Source organism: Oncorhynchus masou, unplaced genomic scaffold (assembly GCF_036934945.1).
Source record: "Oncorhynchus masou masou isolate Uvic2021 unplaced genomic scaffold, UVic_Omas_1.1 unplaced_scaffold_1443, whole genome shotgun sequence".
Classification (NCBI taxonomy): Eukaryota; Metazoa; Chordata; class Actinopteri; order Salmoniformes; family Salmonidae; genus Oncorhynchus; species Oncorhynchus masou.
The window spans coordinates 96,053-117,831 of record NW_027004401.1 but is presented as its reverse complement, the minus strand read 5'-3'; the positions used below and the strand labels follow the sequence as shown (position 1 = coordinate 117,831).

General features: G+C 43.7%; 1 pseudogene; it reads left to right on the top strand.

The window, feature by feature from the left end:
* The first annotated feature begins 579 nt into the window (after window positions 1-579).
* On the top strand, window positions 580-15,743 carry LOC135530868 (proenkephalin-A-like; annotated as a pseudogene).
* Window positions 15,744-21,779: the final 6,036 nt, after the last annotated feature.

The window sequence follows — 21,779 nt, the reverse complement described above, 5'->3', positions numbered from 1 at the left end:
GACTGCATCCTTATGTAATACATGTATCACTAGCCACTTTAACTATGCCACTTTGTTTACATACTCATCTCATATGTATATACTGGCCGATACCATCTACTGTATCTTGCCTATGCTGCTCTGTACCATCACTCATTCATATATCCCTATGTACATATTCTTTATCCCCTTAAACTGTGTATAAGACAGTAGTTTAGGAATTGTTAGTTAGATTACTTGTTGGTTATTACTGCATTGTCGGAACTAGAAGCACAAGCATTTCGCTACACTCGCATTAACATCTGCTAACCATGTGTATGTGACAAATAAAATTTGATTGATTTGATATCCCATTAGTTTGTTTCTAGAGGACTAGAGATAGTAAGTGACTGAGATTATGCCTCATAAATTGCGTCAGTGTTGATCACGGAATGAGTGTATGGGTAGCTCCACTTTGTGCGTAACAGGGCATACCCCCACCTGCCTCGCTCCCTCTCCGCCGCGGGCTATGTGAATGGTGAGTGAGGGGAAGGCGGGCGGGGAGGGTCGTTGTGCGAGGAGGAAAAGGGGGGGGGTGTCCCTATAAGAAGCCAAAAGAGACCGATGCAGTCAGTTGGTTCTGTCAAACTCTCCACGCGTTAATAAGGATAGGACCTAACTACTGTCTACCACTGCATCTACAAGAGACTGAGATACGGTTTTATAAGCCACACATACGGGTAAGTGAGAGACTTCTCCGCTAGCACATACTGTTCTGAGAACCATATGTTTCTTAGGGCTTGGCGAGAGTGTGGTTGTCCTATGGTTATTATGTTTACAACCTTCCCGACATTGTTCCGGGAATGGTGCAGGATAGGTGCTTGGCTTTGGAACACACTCAGCACATTTACGGAACTTGACAAAATAATGTAATTTTCCTGATATTTCATTACTTCAACAGTGTTTGTTTTTTTCTTTTTCTAACAGTTCAAACATGGTTACGTTCTAGGAACGTTCTTCGGCTGGTTTGACATTGGGAATGTTGTCAAATAGTTTGGAAAATGTTAAGAAACAACTGTCTTCTGTGGGAAATTCAGTTCTTCAACATAACGTTTCCTACAGGTTTCCTCGTGGTTCTATTTAAAGTCAAGTTTTCAGCACGTTGAGAGAATACAACAAGATAAAGGAGAGAGAGAGAGTTTTGTTGCTGCTGAGAACGGTATACGCTTTTAAAGAAAACTCTTAGAAGTTTTTCGTGTGGTTTTTATGCAAAGTTTTCATAAGGTTTTCAAGAGGTTTAATATTCTCGGGAAAAAAACAATTTGAGAACATGACATGAAATAAAACCATGAGAAAACTTGAAATATTATTCTCAAGTACTGAAATTGTCACAGAAGAACATTTGTTTCTAAACGCTCTTGGAACAGAAAAAAATAAGCTCTGACCAAGGCGGTGAGGCCGATACATAAAGCTTTATTCATTATCAGTGACACTATCAAGAGAAGTGTGCGGTTTCCTTTTTCCTTCATCTTGTTCAACTGTTGCCATGCACCTGCAAAAAAAAAAGAAAGATTGCTCAGATGTGCGAGGGCCTTTTGAATTTTGAAGAACCATAAATAGAACCATGAGGAAACCTGTAGGAAACGTTATGTTGAAGTACTGAAATTACCCACAGAAAAATGTCAAACCAATTGGGAGAATATTCCCGAGAACGTTACGATAATGTTATATTTTACGAAACGTTTTTGTTAAAGTAATAAAATACCAAGAAAATAACGTTATTTTGTCCAAGTTCCTTAAATGTACTGAGGATGTTCCGAAAACCAAGCAACTATCCCGCACCATTCCCAGAAAGTTTTGGCAAGGTTGTATGCAAAATAGCTCACCAATCTCTAAGAATGTTAATATCAGTTTAACGCCTTTACCTGGCAATACCCTGATCACTTAATCATGATGGCGATGGTGATGGTAGTAGTTATGAAAATGCATAATCTCTTCTACTGATCGGGAGAGAGAAAACTCTAATATAGATTGAACTAAATCAGCAATAAGCTAAGTAACGGCTGGCTAGAGTTGATCAAAAGTTTAAACAATGTGCACAACATGTTACATTTATACTAACGCAACAGTAATATTTCTAGTTGGTTTATTAGGTCAAATAGTAACTAGAAATCCACATAGAAATCCATATCCGCAAGTAGGAATCTGGTGAACAGTAGTACCGTTTGTAGGGTATTAGGGTGATATTTTGAGTGTGTAATGTGCCCAATCAATGATGTAAGCGTGCAGAATTGGTTTGCCCACCATAAGCCATTACAGAAGGTAAACGCTAGCTTTAATTAGTTACATCGAGCAGTGTCATTACCAGATTCATCCATTAACCACTTACAGTAAGTTAATTGAATGAATTATGTTAAATTTTCCACCCCCGTCATCAATAGTAGTCCGTGAGTAGTGCGAGGAGACAAAAGGTGGGGTGTCGTAGTGTTTTAAATTACATGCACTGGACCATGTACTTTACGAAGTTTGTAACAGGTGTTCCCTGAATGACGTACACATTTTAAGTAGTGTTTTATGTAGTGTTTTATGTCGTGTTTAAATAGTGTTTTATGTTTTTTTATGTCGTGTTTTAGTAGTGTTTAAATAGTGTTTTATGTAGTGTTTTATGTAGTGTTTTAGTAGTGTTTTATGTAGTGTTTAAGTAGTGTTTAAGTAGTGTTTTATGTCGTGTTTAAATAGTGTTTTATGTAGTGTTTTATGTCGTGTTTAAATAGTGCTTTATGTGTTTTTTTTTATGTCGTGTTTTAGTAGTGTTTAAATAGTGTTTTATGTAGTGTTTTAGTAGTGTTTTATGTAGTGTTTAAGTAGTGTTTTATGTCGTGTTTAAATAGTGTTTTATGTAGTGTTTTATGTCGTGTTTAAATAGTGCTTTATGTGTTTTTTTATGTCGTGTTTTAGTAGTGTTTAAATAGTGTTTTATGTAGTGTTTTATGTAGTGTTTAAGTAGTGTTTAAGTAGTGTTTTATGTAGTGTTTTAGTAGTGTTTTATGTAATGTTTAAGTAGTGTTTTATGTCCTGTTTAAATAGTGTTTTATGTGTTTTTTTTAGTAGTGTTTAAGTAGTGTTTTATGTAGTGTTTTATGTAGTGTTTTAGTAGTGTTTTAGTAGTGTTTCATGTAGTGTTTTAAGTAGTGTTATAGTAGTGTTTTAAGTAGTATTATAGTAGTGTTTTATGTAGTGTTTTATGTAGTGTTTTAGTAGTGTTTTAGTAGTGTTTTATGTAGTGTTTTAAGTAGTGTTTTAGTAGTGTTTATGTAGTGTTTTATGTAGTGTTTTAGTAGTGTTTTATGTTTTAGTGTTTTAAGTAGTGTTTTATGTAGTGTTTTATGTAGTGTTTTAGTAGTGTTTTAGTAGTGTTTTAGTAGTGTTTTAAGTGTACAACTGTGTTTTTAGTGTTTTAGTAGTGTTTAGGTTTAGTGTTTAATGTAGTGTTAACAGTAGATTATTCAATTAGCTAGCTTAACAGATGGGTTATTTTAAAGCTCTAACAACTGTGCAGCTCTAACAGAGGGGTTATTAAGTTAACTAGCTCTAACAGAGCTTAGGTTTATTAAGTTAACTAGCTCTAACAGAGTTATTAAATTTATTAACAATTAAGTTAACTAGCTCTAACAGAGGGGTTATTAAATTAACTAGCTCTAACAGAGGGGTTATTAAGTTAACTAGCTCTAACAGAGGGGTTATTAAGTTAACTAGCTCTAACAGAGGGGTTATTAAGTTAGCTAGCTCTAACAGAGAGGTTATTAAATTAGCTAGCTCTAACAGAGGGGTTATTAAGTTAACTAGCTCTAACAGAGAGGTTATTAAATTAGCTAGCTCTAACAGAGGGGTTATTAAGTTAACTAGCTCTAACAAAGGGGTTATTAAGGTAGCTAGCTCTAACAGAGGGGTTATTAAGGTAGCTAGCTCTAACAGAGGGGTTATTAAGTTAGCTAGCTCTAACAGAGGGGTTATTAAGGTAGCTAGCTCTAACAGAGGGGTTGTTAAGTTAGCTAGCTCTAACAGAGGGGTTATTAAGGTAGCTAGCTCTAACAGAGGGGTTATTAAGGTAGCTAGCTCTAACAGAGGGGTTATTAACGTAGCTAGCTCTAACAGAGGGGTTATTAAGGTAGCTAGCTCTAACAGAGGGGTTATTAAATTAGCTAGCTCTAACAGAGGGGTTATTAAGTTAACTACTTCTAACAGAGAGGTTATTAAATTAGCTAGCTCTAGCAGAGGGGTAATTAAGGTAGCTAGCTCTAAGAGAGTGGTTATTAAGTTAACTAGCTCTAACAGAGAGGTTATTAAGGTTGCTAGCTCTAACAGAGGGGTTATTAAGGTAGCTAGCTCTAACAGAGGGGTTATTAAGGTAGCTAGCTCTAACAGAGGGTTATTAAGGTTATTAAAGGGGTTTTAGCTAGCTCTAACAGAGGGGTTATTAAGTTAAGAGGGTTTTACTTCTAACAGAGGGGTTATTAAATTAGCTAGCTCTAACAGAGGGGTTGGGTAAGCTTAAGGTAGCTAGCTCTAACAGAGTGGTTATTAAGTTAACTAGCTCTAACAGAGGGGTTATTAAGGTTGCTAGCTCTAACAGAGGGGTTATTTATTCTAACAGTGGGGTTATTAAATTAGCTAGCTCTAACAGAGCGGTTATTAAGTTAACTAGCTCTAACAGAGACGTTATTAAATTAGTTAGCTCTAACAGAGGGGTTATTAAGGTAGCTAGCTCTAACAGAGGGGTTATTAAGGTAGCTATCTCTAACAGAGGGGTTATTAAGGTAGCTAGCTCAACTGAGGGGAGTGCCCCCACACTGTCTATCTGTCCATCTGCAACCTTATGAGATCTCTGTGTCATATCAGAAATAGTTACGACAGTTGTAGACATGCTAATTAAGGGACCAATTGAGGGTTCGACAAGCTAGCCATTCAAAAATCATGTTAAACACTCTTTCTGAACACAGAGTGAGTCCATGCAACATATTATGTGACGTGTTAAACACCATTGTTTATTCCTGAACGTATTAAGGCTTGCTATAACAAAGGGGTTAAATACTTATTGATTTAAAGCATTTCATCTTTTTTTTTTTAAATTAATTTGCAATAATTTAGAAAAACGTAATTCCACTTTATTGGGTGTGTTGCGTCAGTAACATTAAAAAAACTCTCAAATGAATCCAGTTCAAATTCAGTCTGTGACACAACAACATGTGGAAACAGTCAAGGGGTATGAATACTTTCTGAAGGCACTGTACATACCTATTCCTTAACCCCAGCCTCTGCCTCTGTGACCCTGATTTGACCGGCTGCTGTGTGATACCACAGCTGTGTGGATCCACACTGCAGGATGTGATACCACAGCTGTGTGGATCCACACTGCAGGATGTGATACCACAGCTGTGTCGATCCACACTGCAGGATGTGATACCACAGCTGTGTGGATCCACACTGCAGGATGTGATACCACAGCTGTGTGGATCCACACTGCAGATTATGGTGTATGTATGTGGTGTTTTTTGTTTAACTCTCCCTGTGGTGACCATGAAGTCTTTACAAGGATGGTAAAACAATAAACATTTGGACAACTTGGGGACATTTTCCCAGTCCCCCACAAGGAGAAATGTTATTTTAAGCTTTGGGGTTGGGTTTAGGGTTAGGGTTAGGGTTACAATTTGAGTAAGGGGTCACGTTTAGGGTTAGGTTAAAGGTTGAGGTTAGGATTTGATTTAGGGTTAGGGGTTAGGTTAAAGGTTAAGGTTAGGATTTGATTTGATTTAGGGTTAGGGGTTAGGGTTAGGTTAAAGGTTAGGATTTGATTTAGAGTTAGGGGTGAGGACCCATGCCAAATCTTTTCAGTCTCCTGAGGGGCAATAGGTATTATCGTGCCCTCTTCACAACTGTCTTGATGTGCTTGGACCATGTTAGTTTGTTGATGATGTGGACGCCAAGGAACTTGAAGCTTTCAACCTGCTCCACTACAGCCACAACAATGAGAATGGGGACGTGCTCGGTCCTCTTTTTCCTGTAGTCCACAATCAGCTCCTTTGTCTTGAACACGTTGAGGGAGAGGTTGTTGTCCTGGCAACACATGGCCAGGTCTCTGACCTCCTCCCTATAAGCTGTCTCGTTGTTGTCGGTGATCAGGCCTACCACTGTTGTGTCATCTGCAAATTGAATGATGGTGTTGTAGTTGTGCCTGGCCGTGCAGTCATGAGTGAGCAGGGAGTAGAGGAGGGGCCCCAGTATTGAGGATCAGCGTGGAGGATGTGTTGTTTCCTACACTTAGCACCTGGGGGCGGCCTGTCAGAAAGTCCAGGATCCCGTTGCAGAGAGAGGTGTTTAGTCCCAGGATCCTTAGCTTATTGATGAGCTTTGAGGGCCCTATGGTGTTGAACGCTGAGCTGTAGTCAATGAACAGCATTCTCACATAGGTGCTTCTTTTGTCCAGGTGGGAAAGGGCAGTGTGGAGTGCAATAGAGATTGCATCATCTATGGATCTGTTGGGGCGGTATGCAAATTAGAGTGGGTCTAGGGTTTCTGGGATAATGGTGTGGATGTGAGCCATGACCAGCCTTTCAAAGCACTTCATGGCTACAGACGTGAGTGCTACGGGTCGGTAGTCTTTAAGGCAGGTTACCTTGGTGTTCTTGGGCGCAGGGACTATGGTGGTCTGCTTAAAACATGTTGGTATTACAGACTCGGACAGGGAGAGGTTGAAAATGTTACTGAAGACACTTGCCAGTTGGTCAAGTAATGCTCGGAGTACACGTCTTGTTAATTCAAGCCCTGAGGCCTTGTGAATGTTGACCTGTTTAAAGGCCGTACTCACATCGGCTGCGGAGAGCGTGATCACACAGTCGTCCGGAACAGCTGGTGCTCTCATGCGTGTTTCAGTGTAATTTGCCTCGATGCGAGCATAGAAGTAGTTTAGCTCGTCTTGAAGGCTTGTATCACTGGGCAGCTCTTGGCTGTGCTTCCCTTTGTAGTCTGTAATGGTTTGCAGCATCAGAGCCGGTATAGTACAATTCAATCTTAGTCCTGTATTGACGCTTTGCCTGTTTGATGGTTTGTCGGACGGCTTAGCGGGATTTCTTATAAGCTTCCAGGTTAGAGTCCCGCTCCTTGAAAGCGGCAGCTCTAGTCTTTTGCTCGGTGCAAATGTTGCCTGTAATCCATGGCTTCTGGTTGGGGTATGTACTGTGGGGATGACGTCATTGATGTTATTCTAGTCTGTGCCAGGAAAACAGTCCGGTAGTTTAGCATCTGCTTCATCTGACCACTTTTTTATTGATCGAGTCACTGGTGCTTCCTGCTTTCATTTTTGTTTTTAAGCAGGAATCAGAAGGATAGCATTATGGTCAGATTTGCCAAATGGAGGGCGAGGGAGAGCTTTGTATGCATCTCTGTGTGTGGAATAAAGGTAGTCCAGAGTTATTTTCCTTCTGGTTACACATTTAACATACTGATAGAAATTGGGTAAGACAGATTTAAGTTTCCCTGCATTCAAGTCCCCGGCTACTAGGAGCGCCGCCTCTAGATGAGCGTTTTCCTGTTTGCTGATGGTGGTATACAGCTCATTCAGTGCAGTCTTAGTGCCAATGTGGTGGTATGTAGACAGACACAAACAATACAGATGAAAACTCTCTAGGTAGATAGTGTGGTCTACAGCTTATCATGATATACTCTACCTCAGACGAGCAAAACCTAGAGACTTCCTTAGATATCGTACACCAGCTGTTATTTACAAAAATACAAATATACATAGTCTGCCGCCCCAGAGAGCTGTATTTTGGTAATGTCGTTGTTTGGCCACAACTCCGTGAAGCATAAGATATTACAGTATTGAATGTCCCATTGGTTGTCTAATCTTCCGTGTAGGTCATTGATTTTATTTTCCAAAGATTGCTCGTTTGCTAGCAGAATGGAAGGAAGTGGGGGTTCATACAATCGCCTACGAATTCTTGAAGGCAGCCAGCCCTCTGGACCCTTTTTCTCCACCTTCTCTTCATGCAAATGACCAGGGCAAGCAGTATATCATTCACGTCTGTCTCGTCAGACTCGTTAAAGGGGGAAAAAAAGGATTCCATCAGTCCGTGGTGAGTAATCACAGTCCTGATGTCCAGAAGTTATTTTTCGGTCATAAGAGACGGTAGCAGAAACATTATGTACAAAATAAGTTTAAAAAAAAAAGTTAAAAACATCGCAAAGAAACAAACAAAAAAAATAACACAATCTGTTAGGAATACATAAAATGTCAGCCTTGTTCTCCGGCGCCATCTTCGTCAGATGATAAGAATAGAGACTTGAGTGGGATGATGATGCACCGGCAGCTGATCCAATCAGATTGTTATCTCCACCCTGGGAGGTGGAAACAATACAGACATCTAATAGGATCAAACACATTCTCTCAGATATAGATGAGTCATTCATTTTCATAATTTCCTCCTCCAGGATCACCGCTAAAAGACACTTTCACTCAGACTTTCTCCTCGAAAAAAGGCCTGTTATTTAATTACCGCTAAGAGACTTGTTCTACTTTTACTGCTGAAGCCACAGCTTTGTGTTTGTCCGTTATGTCAGAATACCATATTCCTTAAGGCAGAACTTTTTTCATGGGCCTTGGTGCCCGATAGAACAAGACCATTGTAGTGAATTAGTTTCATGGGCCTTGGTGGGAACAATACCATTGTAGTGAATTAGTTTCATGGGCCTTGGTGGGAACAATACCATTGTAGTGAATTAGTTTCATGGGCCTTGGTGGGAACAATACCATTGTAGTGAATTAGTTTCATGGGCCTTGGTGGGAACAATACCATTGTAGTGAATTAGTTTCATGGGCCTTGGTGCCCGATAGAACAAGACCATTGTAGTGAATGAGTTTCATGGGCCTTGTTGGAAACAAGACCATTGTATTGAATTAGTTTCATGGGCCTTGGTGGAAACAATACCATTGTAGTGAATTAGTTTCATGGGCCTTGGTGGGAACAATACCATTGTAGTGAATTAGTTTCATGGGCCTTGGTGGGAACAATACCATTGTAGTGAATTAGTTTCATGGGCCTTGGTGGGAACAATACCATTGTATTGAATTAGTTTCATGGGCCTTGGTGGGAACAATACCATTGTAGTGAATTAGTTTAATGGGCCTTGTTGGAAACAAGACCATTGAAGAAAATGAGTTTAATGGGTCTTGGTGGAAACAAGACCATTGTAGTGAATTAGGGACAGGATAGGCTAAATGGTGGAGAGAGATATTTCTTCCCTCTGTAATGTCTTGGTGTGTGTCTGAAATGGCACCCTATTCCCTACATAGTGCACTTATTTTGACCAGAGCTCTATTGGGTGTAGGGTGTCTTTTCAGAAGCACTTTGGCGTCCTAAACACTATCTTCACTTCACTCTATCAGGTCAAACAAACACATTAAACAGGAAGCAGGAGATCGTTAAAAATCACTTCTCAAAAATAAATAATGAAGTATTAATGACGAATTAAGATTTTATAGGTATGAGAAGGACATTTTCTCTTCAAAAAGGCCTGTTATTTAATTACCTCGTCAGACCCAGACTAAACAGAATAGCCCATTTGGGATTAAATCTGCATTTTTTTTTTAAATAAACGCTAGAAAAGACCGAAGCGACTGTACTATGTGAAATCTTAATGCCTTATCGTCTTCATGATCCGGACATCCCACTTAACGGCCGCACGCAGACAGAGCATGAGTCCCAAAATGGCACTCTATTCCCTATATAGTGCACTACGGTTGATGGGCTCTGGTCTAAAGTAGTGCACTACGTAGGGAATGGGGTGTCATTCGGGACGTAGAATAGAGACTGGTCAGATATTGGGTGTTTATGTCTCTATTGTTCCTGTCAGTCAAAGGGTTTTAAGCTCTTATGTTTTCTCACGAATGCAGGAGGAGAGTCCAGGGACAACATGAGTCAGAGCTTCGTTGGTTTGGACGGATCGTGAGCGAGCCCTGAGTGTTCCTTCCTTCGTGTTCCCCCACTCTCTCTTTTTCTTGTTCCCTCACTTTCATTCATTTCCTCCTCATTATGAACCACGAGGCAGCTAATTCATACCACAATTACTGAGCCTGATGAGTTGGAGTTCCGTTAATGAACTTCATTTTAACTCTGAAATGAAAGTTTTGTATGAAACAGCTGGTGCTGTATGGTTGTAGACCAATTGAGATCTTTCTGCTCGTTGACTCTCTGTGCTTTACATAACAGGCCCTCCAGGTCTATCTATCCTATCTCGAAACACCTATTTAACTTTTCTGTATTGTATTATGCTGTTGTGGTTGTTGTTGCTGTGACGATATCATACATCTGTGAATCTGCTCACTAGTCTGGCTGACCCGACTCACATGGTGTCAGCCAGAATACCTGCTCACCCCTTTGAAATTAACATTTTGAAATGAGCGACTAACCTCCTCCTTCTCTTTCTCCTACTCCTCCTACTTCTCCTCCTTCTTCTTCTCCTCCTTCTACTTCTCCTCCTTCTACTTCTCCTCCTTCTCCTTCTTCTCCTTCTTCTACTTCTCCCCCTTCTCCTCCTCCTCCTACTTCTCCTCTTCCTCCTCCTCCTTCTCTTTCTCCTCCTCCTCCTCCTTCTCCTCCTCCTCCTCCTCCTTCTACTTCTCCTCCTCCTCCTTCTTTTCATTCTCCTTCTTCCTCCTTCTCCTTCTTCTATTTTTTCTTCTCCTCCTTCTCCTCCTTCTTCTCCTTCTTCTCTTCTCCTCCTAATTCTCCTTCTTCTCCTCCTCCTTCTCCTTCTCCTTCTACTTCTCCTTCTCCTCCTCCTTCTCCTACTTCTCCTTCTTCTCCTCCTCCTTCTCCTTCTACTTCTCCTTCTCCTTCTTCTACTTCTCCTTCTTCTACTCCTCCTTCTCCTTCTTCTCCTCCTCCTTCTACTTCTCCTCCTCCTTCTCCTTCTTCTCCTCCTCCTTCTACTTCTCCTCCTCCTTCTTCTACTTCTCCTTCTCCTTCTTTCTCCTCCTCCTCCTCCTTCTACTTCTTCTTCTCCTCCTTCTACTTCTCCTTCTTCTCCTCCTTCTCCTTCTCCTCCTCCTTCTCCTTCTCCTCCTCCTTCTTCTAACTCCTTTTCCTCACCTCTGTCTCTTCCCAACAGGTTCTGCGCTACACTTGACACCCTAAAACCCTACATCCTGCCCTACACCCTCAGGCCTCCACCCTCCTCCTGTCTCTATCCTGCATCCCTCTTGTCTGTCCGAGTGGGTGTCCCTCTGTAGTGAGTCATGAAGTGGCCTCTGTGGAGCCTGCTGCTGCTGGTGTGCCGGTGTACCCCAGGACAGAGTGGCTGCCAGGGGGACTGCCTGGCCTGTGGCCTCCTACTATCCAACCCCCAGAGCCAGCAGCAAGCGTTCAATACACTGGTGTGTGTGTGTGTGTGTGTGTGTGTGTGTGTGTGTGTGTGTGTGTGTGTGTGTGTGTGTGTGTGTGTGTGTGTGTGTGTGTGTGTGTGTGTGTGTGCAGTGCAGTGCAGTGCATTGAGAAATTATTCAGACCATTTCACTTGTTACCCATTGTGTTACGTTACAGCCTTATTCTAAAAATGGATTAAATAAGAAAAAATCCCTTATCAATCTACACACAATACCCCATAATGACAAAGAGAAAACAGGTTTGTAGAAAGTTCTGCAAATGTTTTACAAATATTGATTGGACATGATTTGAAAAGGCACAGACCTGTATATTTAAGGTCCCACAGTTGACAGTGCATGTCAGAGACAGAATCCAAGCCTTGAGGTCGAAGGAATTGTCCGTAGAGCTCCGAGACAGGATTGTGTCGAGGCACAGATCTGGGGAAGGGTACCAAAACATTTCTACAGCATTGAAGGTCCATCATTCTGAAATGGAAGAAGTTTGGAACCACCAAGACTCGTCCTAGAGCTGGCTGCCTGGCCAAACTGAACAATCAGCCAGAAAGGCCTTGGCCAAGGAGGTGACCAAGATTTGATTTGTCTTGGATTTGATTTGATTTGAAGAACCAGATGGTCAGTCTGACAGAGCTCCAGATTTCCTGTGTGGAGTTGAGAGAAACTTCCAGAAGAACAACCATCTCTGCAGCACTCCACCAATCAGGCCTTTATGGTAGAGTGGCAAGACTGAAGCCACTCCTCAGCAAAAGGCACATGACAGCCTGCTTTGAGTTTGCCAAAAGTCACCTAAAGGACTCTCAGACCATGAGAAACAAGCTTCCCTGGTCTGATGAAACCAAGATTGAACTCTTTGGCCTGAAATCCAAGCGTCACGTCTCAAGGAAACCAGGCACTGCTCATAACCTGGCCAATACCATCCCTACGGTGAAGCATGGAGGGGTGGCAGCATCATGCTGTGGGGATGTTTTTCAGTGGCAGGGACTGGGAGACTAGAATTCACCTTCCAACAGGACAATGACCCTGAGCAGGCAGCCAAAACGACGCAGGAGTGGCTTCGGGACAAGTCTATGAATGTCCTTGAGTGGCCAAGTCAGAGCCCGGACTTGAACCCAATCGAACATCTCCGGAGAGACCTGAAAATAGCTGTGCAGCGACGCTCCCCATCCAACCTGACAGAGCTTGAGAGGATCTGCAGAGAAGAATGGGAGAACCTCCCCAATTACAGGTTTGCCAAGCTTGTAGCGTCATACCCAAGAATATTCGATGTTGTAATCGCTGCCAAAGGTGCTTGAACAAAGTACTGAGTAAAGGGTCTGAATACTTATGTAACTGTTATATTATTATAATATTTTTCTTAAAACCTGTTTTTGCTTTGTCATTATGGAGTATTGTGTGTGTAGATTGAGGGATTTACAATCAGAATCAATTTTAGAATAAGGCTGTAACTTAACAACATTTAGAAAGGTTAAGGGGTCTGAATACTTTCCGAATGTGCTGTATGCTTGTGTGTGTGTGTGTGACGTGTGCATATGCGTGTCCCACATGCAGCATGGGGATGACGGTTGTATGGATGACGGTTGAGTGGATGACGGTTGTGTGGATGACGGTTGAGTGGATGACGGTTGTGTGGATGATGGTTGAGTGGATGACGGTTGTGTGGATGACAGTTGTGTGGATGACGGTTGAGTGGATGACAGTTGAGTGGATGACGGTTGTGGGGTGGCCGGATGAGTGGATGACGGTTGTGTGGATGACGGTTGAGTGGATGACGGTTGTGTGGATGACGGTTGAGTGGATGACGGTTGTGTGGATGACGGTTGAGTGGATGACAGTTGTGTGGATGACGGTTGTGTGGATGACGGTTGTGTGGATGACGGTTGAGTGGATGACGGTTGTGTGGATGACAGTTGTGTGGATGACGGTTGTAGTGTGATCGTCATCATTTATTTGAAAAACACTAATCCCCAAAAAGTTTTTTTTTTTTTTTTTTACAACATTAGACCTGTAATTGAATATTGTGCCATTCGGGATGACTCATGGGACGTAGCGGTAGCAGTGCTAATGTAGATAATCGTTCTAATGATGCTTCTGTCTGAGGCAGCTTGAAGTAGAAAACTGTTGTTAAAACACTGTTAGAAATCTTGTCAATACTTTCTATGTTGACTCTTGTCTGGAGTGCCTGCCAGGTTGGGCGATGAGTTTTCAGTTTCGGGACTATTGTGACATCGAATTGGTAGTTACAGTCTTGTCCCATCGCTGCAACTCCATACAGACACGGGAGAGGAGACCACAGTGTCGTTTAAGTGTTCCCTTTATGTTTTTGAGCAGTGTAGTTTCCTCACCACACACTGAGAGAGATCATAACTAGGCAAGTCAGTTAAGAACAAATTCTTATTTTCAATGACGGCCTGGGAACAGTGGGTTAAGTGCCTGTTCAGGGGCAGAACGACATATTTGTACCTCGTCACCTCGGGGATATGAACTTGCAACCTTTCCGGTTACTAGTTCAATGCTCTACCCACTAGGCTACCCTGCCGCCCCGAGAGTTGGCATGCACCGACTCACACATTCACACACAGACACATTCAGATGGCTGGGAATAGTCCACCTATTTGCTACACGGGTAATTAATTTCTGTTGATACCTCCTCAGAACTGCTCCCTCTCCTCCCATTCTCTTTTGATGTGAGCAGGTTCTCTCGAATCTCCGCCTAACTTTAATTCATCTCATCTGAATGGGATTACAGGAAACATGATTTACCTCATCAAAACGAACCATTTTCAATTCTTCAAGGGCCTGATAGGCATGTGGTTTACACACAAAACTCTAAAACTATTCACTTTTACCCATACAGACAAGTCAAACCTACAGGCCTTGTGATGGAGGCGTATTTGAGGCTGAGGTAACAACCCCGGGCTATAGTGGACAACATCTCTACTCTTACTCCTCGGTCTGTTTGACTGAGAGAGTACAGTATGAGACTACAGACTACAGTATGAGACTACAGTATGAGACTACAGACTACAGTATGAGACTACAGTATGAGACTACAGACTGCAGTGAGAGAGTACAGTATGAGACTGCAGTGAGAGAGTACAGTATGAGACTGCAGTGAGAGACTCCAGTATGAGACTGCAGTGAGAGACTCCAGTATGAGACTGCAGTGAGAGAGTACAGTGAGAGACTGCAGTGAGAGAGTACAGTATGAGACTACATTATTGGACTGCAGTGAGAGAGTACAGTATGAGATACAGTGAGAGACTGCAGTGAGAGAGTACAGTCAGGTCTCTTTCATCTCTCTGCTCTTCTCTTCTGTCTGTCCACAGGTGTGTCTGTTGGAGTGTGACGGTCACGTCTCCCCTGCCCTCACCTGGGATCTGTGTCAGCGAGCCATGCTACCGCACTACCCCCTCCCACCAGACGATGGCGCTGTGTCTAAGAGAGCAAAGGAAAAACTGTCCTTAAACCATGGCCCCGTTGACTTGGTGTCAGATGGAAAAATGCTCTACTCTGCAGCCATGGGGCGCTACCAGCAGGATGGAGCGGACCAGGAAGACGAGGCCCTGGTGCGACGTGATTCCCAGTACGACTCCTCTCCGCTGGGTTTGAGCGCAGAAGGAGACTCGCTGGCGCTGGGTATGGAGAGCAGGGGGAGGAGGAGGAGGAGGTCAGGAGGAGGAGGAGCGGCCAGGGGGAGGAAGGAGACGAGGAGGATGCCGTGGTCCAGCTGACCAAGCGTTTCGGGGGCTTCCTGAAAGGTCGTCACAGTTACAGGAAGTTGATTGGCGGCCCGGAGAGGAAGTTGTTGCAGAAACGCCTCGGAGGGTTCATCGGGATCAGGAAGTCGGCCAGGAAGTGGAACAACCAGAAGAGGGTGAGCCAGCTCCTCCGGCAGTACCTGGGGATGACCGGCAGCAGAACCCCTGGTCGCGGTGTTGGGAGGTTCACTAACCCAGCCCAGGGCCTCAGGAGGCTACCCAGCCGGCTGTAGCCTTCCCTTCATCCCCTGGGGCCTCTCTGCTCTTCTCGTCTCCCGCGCCTCCACCCACTTGGATCTGCTCTTCTCTTCTCCCGTGCCTCCACCCTCCCAGGTACCTCCTATAGAAATAGAATTACTATAGTTTACTACTTGCATACTATTATGTTGGTATTCCATCCCCATTGTTACCAAACAACGTGTACAGCTACAGCTATGGGTACTGTGAACTCCCTCATTCCTCATCGGCCTTATGAAGAAGAGTAATGACATCATCATTCCGAAACCCATCCGGTGTTGTGTGAAGAGCAGGAAGGAATGTTTCCTTCCGACCAATCAACGTTGCTCCCACCCTACCGCCACCCCCCCCCCTTCCCCAGTTAATGAATAAAAAATACAATGTAATATTGTGTGTCGGTATTGTAAGGCCCGTACTTCATGCTACCATATCCTGGATATAGTACCACCCATGTTATGGTGATGATTGGGGTGTTTATGACGTATGTACGCACTTGACATTTTTTTTTCCATTTTAACTCTTGAGCGAGTGAGGGTTGCAGTTGCTATTTGCACTGGCCTCTGGGTAATTCTACAACTGGTCGGTCTGCATCTCCTCTATTCCGAGTGCATTCTGAAAGTTTTCAGAGCCCTTGTTGTAACGTGTATTAAATTATCCCCCCCCCCCATCAATCTGCACACAACACCACATAATGACAAAGCAAAAACAGGATTTCAGAAATGTTTGCAAAATAATTAAAAATGTAAAACATAAATACCTTATTTACATACCGTACGTCCAAATATGACTGACACCCCTGACTGAAAATGCACAAACAACACTTTATCTCTATTAATTATATTGTTTATATTTTTAAACTCAAAATACCAACATGTGAGAAATACTCTACTTTATTAACGTTTCAATGGAACCAACCAAAATAATTTATTGATTTAATTAAATGTCCTCACAATTAATGGCACCCTTACAGATGATTGTAAATAACATCCAACATTAAAGCAGGAATTAAATTCCACTTATTTAAGTTTATCTAAGTCTTAAGGAATATGTTGAGCCATTACATCACTTCCTGTTTCACGAGGGTATAAAAATGAGGTAACACACATGCAATATCCCGCTGTCATTCAACACCATGAAGAAAACAACAGAACTGGCAGTTCAAAAGAGACAGATGGTCGTGGACCTTCATAAATCTGGTAATGGCTACAAGAAGATCCACGAACGATTGGATATACCACTGAGCACTGTCGGGGGATTTTTTAAATTTTAATTCTAAAGATATGGAACAGTCACAAATGCATTCCCCCCCCCCCCACAGGATAGAGAGGAGGATGGTGAGAGAAGCAACAAAATCCCCAAGAATCACTGTGAAAGAATTGCAGGCCTTGGTGGCGTCTTGGGGTCACCAGGTTTCAAAAAGCACCATCAGACACCAACTCCACAACCACAGGCTCGTTGCCAGAAGAAACCCCTTTCTGAACCCAAGACACAGATGCCAGCGCTTGGAGTTTGTCAAACGTCATTTAAGTCATGACTGGAGGAAGGCGTTGTGATGAGACAAACATTGTATGTTTTGGTCAGTTTCAGCATCGGCATGTTTGGCATCGAAACATACAAGGAGAAGCTCCTTATACCCACGGTGAAACAGAGATACAAGGAGATGCTCCTTATACCCACGGTGAAACAGAGATACAAGGAGAAGCTCCTTATACCCACGGGGAAACAGAGATACAAGGAGAGCTCCTTATACCCACGGTGAAACAGAGATACAAGGAGAAGCTCCTTATACCCACGGGGAAACAGAGATACAAGGAGAAGCTCCTTATACCCACGGGGAAACAGAGATACAAGGAGAAGCTCCTTATACCCACGGGGAAACAGAGATACAAGGAGAAGCTCCTTATACCCACGGGGAAACAGAGATACAAGGAGAAGCTCCTTATACCCACGGTGAAACAGAGATACAAGGAGAAGAGGAGAAGCTCCTTATACCCACGGGGAAACAGAGATACAAGGAGAAGCTCCTTATACCCACGGGGAAACAGAGATACAAGGAGAAGCTCCTTATACCCACGGGAAACAGAGATACAAGGAGAAGCTCCTTATACCCACGGGAAACAGAGATACAAGGAGAAGCTCCTTATACCCACGGGGAAACAGAGATACAAGGAGAAGCTCCTTATACCCACGGGGAAACAGAGATAGCTCCTTATACCCACGGGGAAACAGAGATACAAGGAGAAGCTCCTTATACCCACGGGAAACAGAAACAAGGAGAGATACCCACGGGAAACAGAGATACAAGGAGAAGCTCCTTATACCCCGGGGAAACAGAGATACAAGGAGAAGCTCCTTATACCCACGGGGAAACAGAGATACAAGGAGAAGCTCCTTATACCCACGGGGAAACAGAGATACAAGGAGAAGCTCCTTATACCCACGGTGAAACAGAGATACAAGGAGAAGCTCCTTATACCCACGGGGAAACAGAGATACAAGGAGAAGCTCCTTATACCCACGGGGAAACAGAGAACAAGGAGAAGCTCCTTATACCCACGGGGAAACAGAGATACAAGGAGAAGCTCCTTATACCCACGGGAAACAGAGATACAAGGAGAAGCTCCTTATACCCACGGGAAACAGAGATACAAGGAGAAGCTCCTTATACCCACGGGAAACAGAGATACAAGGAGAAGCTCCTTATACCCACGGGAAACAGAGATACAAGGAGAAGCTCCTTATACCCACGGTGAAACAGAGATAGGAGAAGCTCCTTATACCCACGGGGAAACAGAGATACAAGGAGAAGCTCCTTATACCCACGGGAAACAGAGATACAAGGAGAAGCTCCTTATACCCACGGGGAAACAGAGATACAAGGAGAAGCTCCTTATACCCACGGGGAAACAGAAACAGATACACGGGGAAACAGAGATACAAGGAGAAGCTCCTTATACCCACGGGGAAACAGAGATACAAGGAGAAGCTCCTTATACCCACGGTGAAACAGATATACAAGGAGATGCTCCTTATACACAGGGAAACAGAGATACAAGGAGAAGCTCCTTATACCCACGAGGAAACAGAGATACAAGGAGAAGCTCCTTATACCCACGGTGAAACAGAGATACAAGGAGAAGCTCCTTATACCCACGGTGAAACAGAGATACAAGGAGAAGCTCCTTATACCCACGGGGAAACAGAGATACAAGGAGAAGCTCCTTATACCCACGGTGAAACAGAGATACAAGGAGAAGCTCCTCATACCCACGGTGAAACAGAGATACAAGGAGAAGCTCCTTATACCCATGGTGAAAGAGAGATACAAGGAGAAGCTCCTTATACCCACGGTGAAACAGATACAAGGAGAAGCTCCTTATACCCACGGTGAAACAGAGATGCATACAAGGAGAGGCACCTCATACCCACGGTGAAACAGAGATACAAGGAGAAGCTCCTTATACCCATGGTGAAAGAGAGATACAAGGAGAAGACGGTGAAACAGATACAAGGAGAAGCTCCTTATACCCACGGGGAAACAGAGATGCATACAAGGAGAGGCACCTCATACCCACGGTGAAACAGAGATACAAGGAGAAGCTCCTTATACCCACTGGGAAACAGAGATACAAGGAGAAGCTCCTTATACCCACGGGGAAACAGAGATACAAGGAGAAGCTCCTTATACCCACGGGGAAACAGAGATACAAGGAGAAGCTCCTTATACCCACGGGGAAACAGAGATACAAGGAGAAGCTCCTTATACCCACGGGGAAACAGATACAAGGAGAAGCTCCTTATACCCACGGGGAAACAGATACAAGGAGAAGCTCCTTATACCCACGGGGAAACAGAGATACAAGGAGAAGCTTCTTATACCCACGGGGAAACAGATACAAGGAGAGGCACCTCATACCCACGGGGAAACAGAGATACAAGGAGATGCTCCTTATACCCACGGGGAAACAGAGATACAAGGAGAAGCTCCTTATACCCACGGTGAAACAGAGATACAAGGAGAAGCTCCTTATACCCACGGTGAAACAGAGATACAAGGAGAAGCTCCTTATACCCACGGTGAAACAGAGATACAAGGAGAGGCTCCTCATACCCACGGGGAAACAGAGATACAAGGAGAGGCTCCTCATACCCACGGGGAAACAGAGATACAAGGAGAAGCTCCTTATACCCACGGTGAAATATGCTGGTGGTTCAGTGATGTTTTGGGGCTGTTTTAATTCCAGAGGTCCAGGGGTACTGGTTGAGATTGATGGAATAATGAATTCCACCATGTATCAGGCAATTTTGTGTCAAGGCACAGATCTGGGGAAGTGTACCAGAACATTTTTGTAGCATTGAAGGTCCCCAAGAACACAGTGGCCTCCATCATTCTTAAATGGAAGAAGTTTGGAACCACCAAGACTCTTCTTAGAGCTGGCCGCCCGGCCAAACTGAGCAATCAGGGGAGAAGGGCCTTGATCAGGGAGGTGACCAATAACCTGATGGTCATTCTGACAGAGCTCTAGAGTTCCTCTGTGGAGATGGGAGAACCTTCCAGAAGGACAACCACCTCTGCAGCACTCCACCAATCAGGCCTGTATGGTACAGTGACCAGACGGAAGCCACTCCTAAGTGAAAAGCATATGACAACCCGCTTGGAGTTTGCCAAAAGGCACCTAAAGGACTTTCAGACCATGAGAAACAAGATTCTCTGTTCTGATGAATCCAAGATAGAAGTCTTCAGCCTGAATGCCAAGTGTCACGTCTGGAGGAAACCTGGCACCGTCCTTACGGCGAAGCATGGTGGTGGCAGCATCATGTTGTGGGGATGTTTTTCAGGGGCAGGGACTAGGAAACTAGTCAGGATTGATGGAAAGATGAAGGGAGTAAAGTACATAGAGATCCTTGATGAAAACCTGCTCCAGAGCACTCAGAACGTGACTGGGGTGAAGGTTCACCTTCCAACATGACAACAACCTTAAGCACACAGCCAAGACAATGCAGGAGTGGTTTCGGAACAAGACCTGAGAGGCCCAGACTTGAACCTGATCAAACATCTCTGGACCTGAAAACAGCTGTGCAGCGACGTTCTCCATCCAACCTGACAGAGCTTCAAAGGATCTGCAGAGAAGAATGGGAGAAACACCCCAAATACAAGTGTTCCAAGTATCATACCCAACAAGACTCGTGGCTGTAATCACTGCCAAAGGTCCTGAATACTTATGTAAATGTAATAACATTTTTTATATATATATATATTTGCAAACATTTCTAAAAAACTGTTTTTGCTTATGTCATTATGGGGTATTGTGTGTAGATTTATGAGGGAAATAAGCAATTTAATCCATTTTAGAATAAGGCTGTAACGTAGCAACATTTGGAAAAAATCAAGGGGTCTGAATACTTTCCGAATGCTCTGTACACTACATGGCAAAAGTATCTTCCAGTATGTGGACACCCCTTCAAATTAGTGGATTTGGCAATTTCAGCCACACCCGTTGCTGACAGGTATATAAAATTGAGCACACCGCCATGCAATCTCCACAGACAAACATTGGCAGTAGAATGGCCTGAAGAGCTCAGTGACTTTCAACATGGCACCATCATAGTATGCCATCTTCCAATAGGTCAGTTCGTCAATTATCTGCCCTGCTAGAGCTGCCCCGGTCAACTGTACGTGTTGTTATTGTGAAGTGGAAACGTCTAGGAGCAACAACGGCTCAGCCGCAAAGTGGTAGGCCACACAAGCTCACAGAAGGGGAACGCCAAGTGCTGAAGCACGTAGCCTGTACAAATCGTCTGTCCTCGGTTGCAACACTCACTACCGAGTTCCAAACTGTCTCTGGAAGCAACATCAGCACAATAACTGTTTGTTGGGAGCTTCATGAAATGGGTTTCCATGGCCGAGCAGCCGCACACAAGCCTAAGATCACAATGCGCAATGCCAAGCATCGGCTCCAGTGATGTTAAGCTCGCCGCCATTGGACTCTGGAGCAGTGGAAACACATTCTCTGGAATGATGAATCACACTTCACTATCTGGCAGTTTGTGAACGAATCTGGGTCTTGATAAACCATTTTTACGATATAGCATCACAGACAGTGGGGCAACACTGCCCCCTGGTGTTAGTAGAGTAGAATCCGCATACGAGACAGTAGGGCAACACTGCCCCCTGGTGTTAGTAGAGTAGAATCAGCATACCAGACAGTAGGGCAACACTGCCCCCTGGTGTTAGTAGAGTAGAATCCGCATACGAGACAGTAGGGCAACACTGCCCCCTGGTGTTTGTAGAGTAGAATCAGCATCCCAGACAGTAGGGCAACACTGCCCCCTGGTGTTAGTAGAGTAGAATCAGCATACCAGACAGTAGGGCAACACTGCCCCCTGGT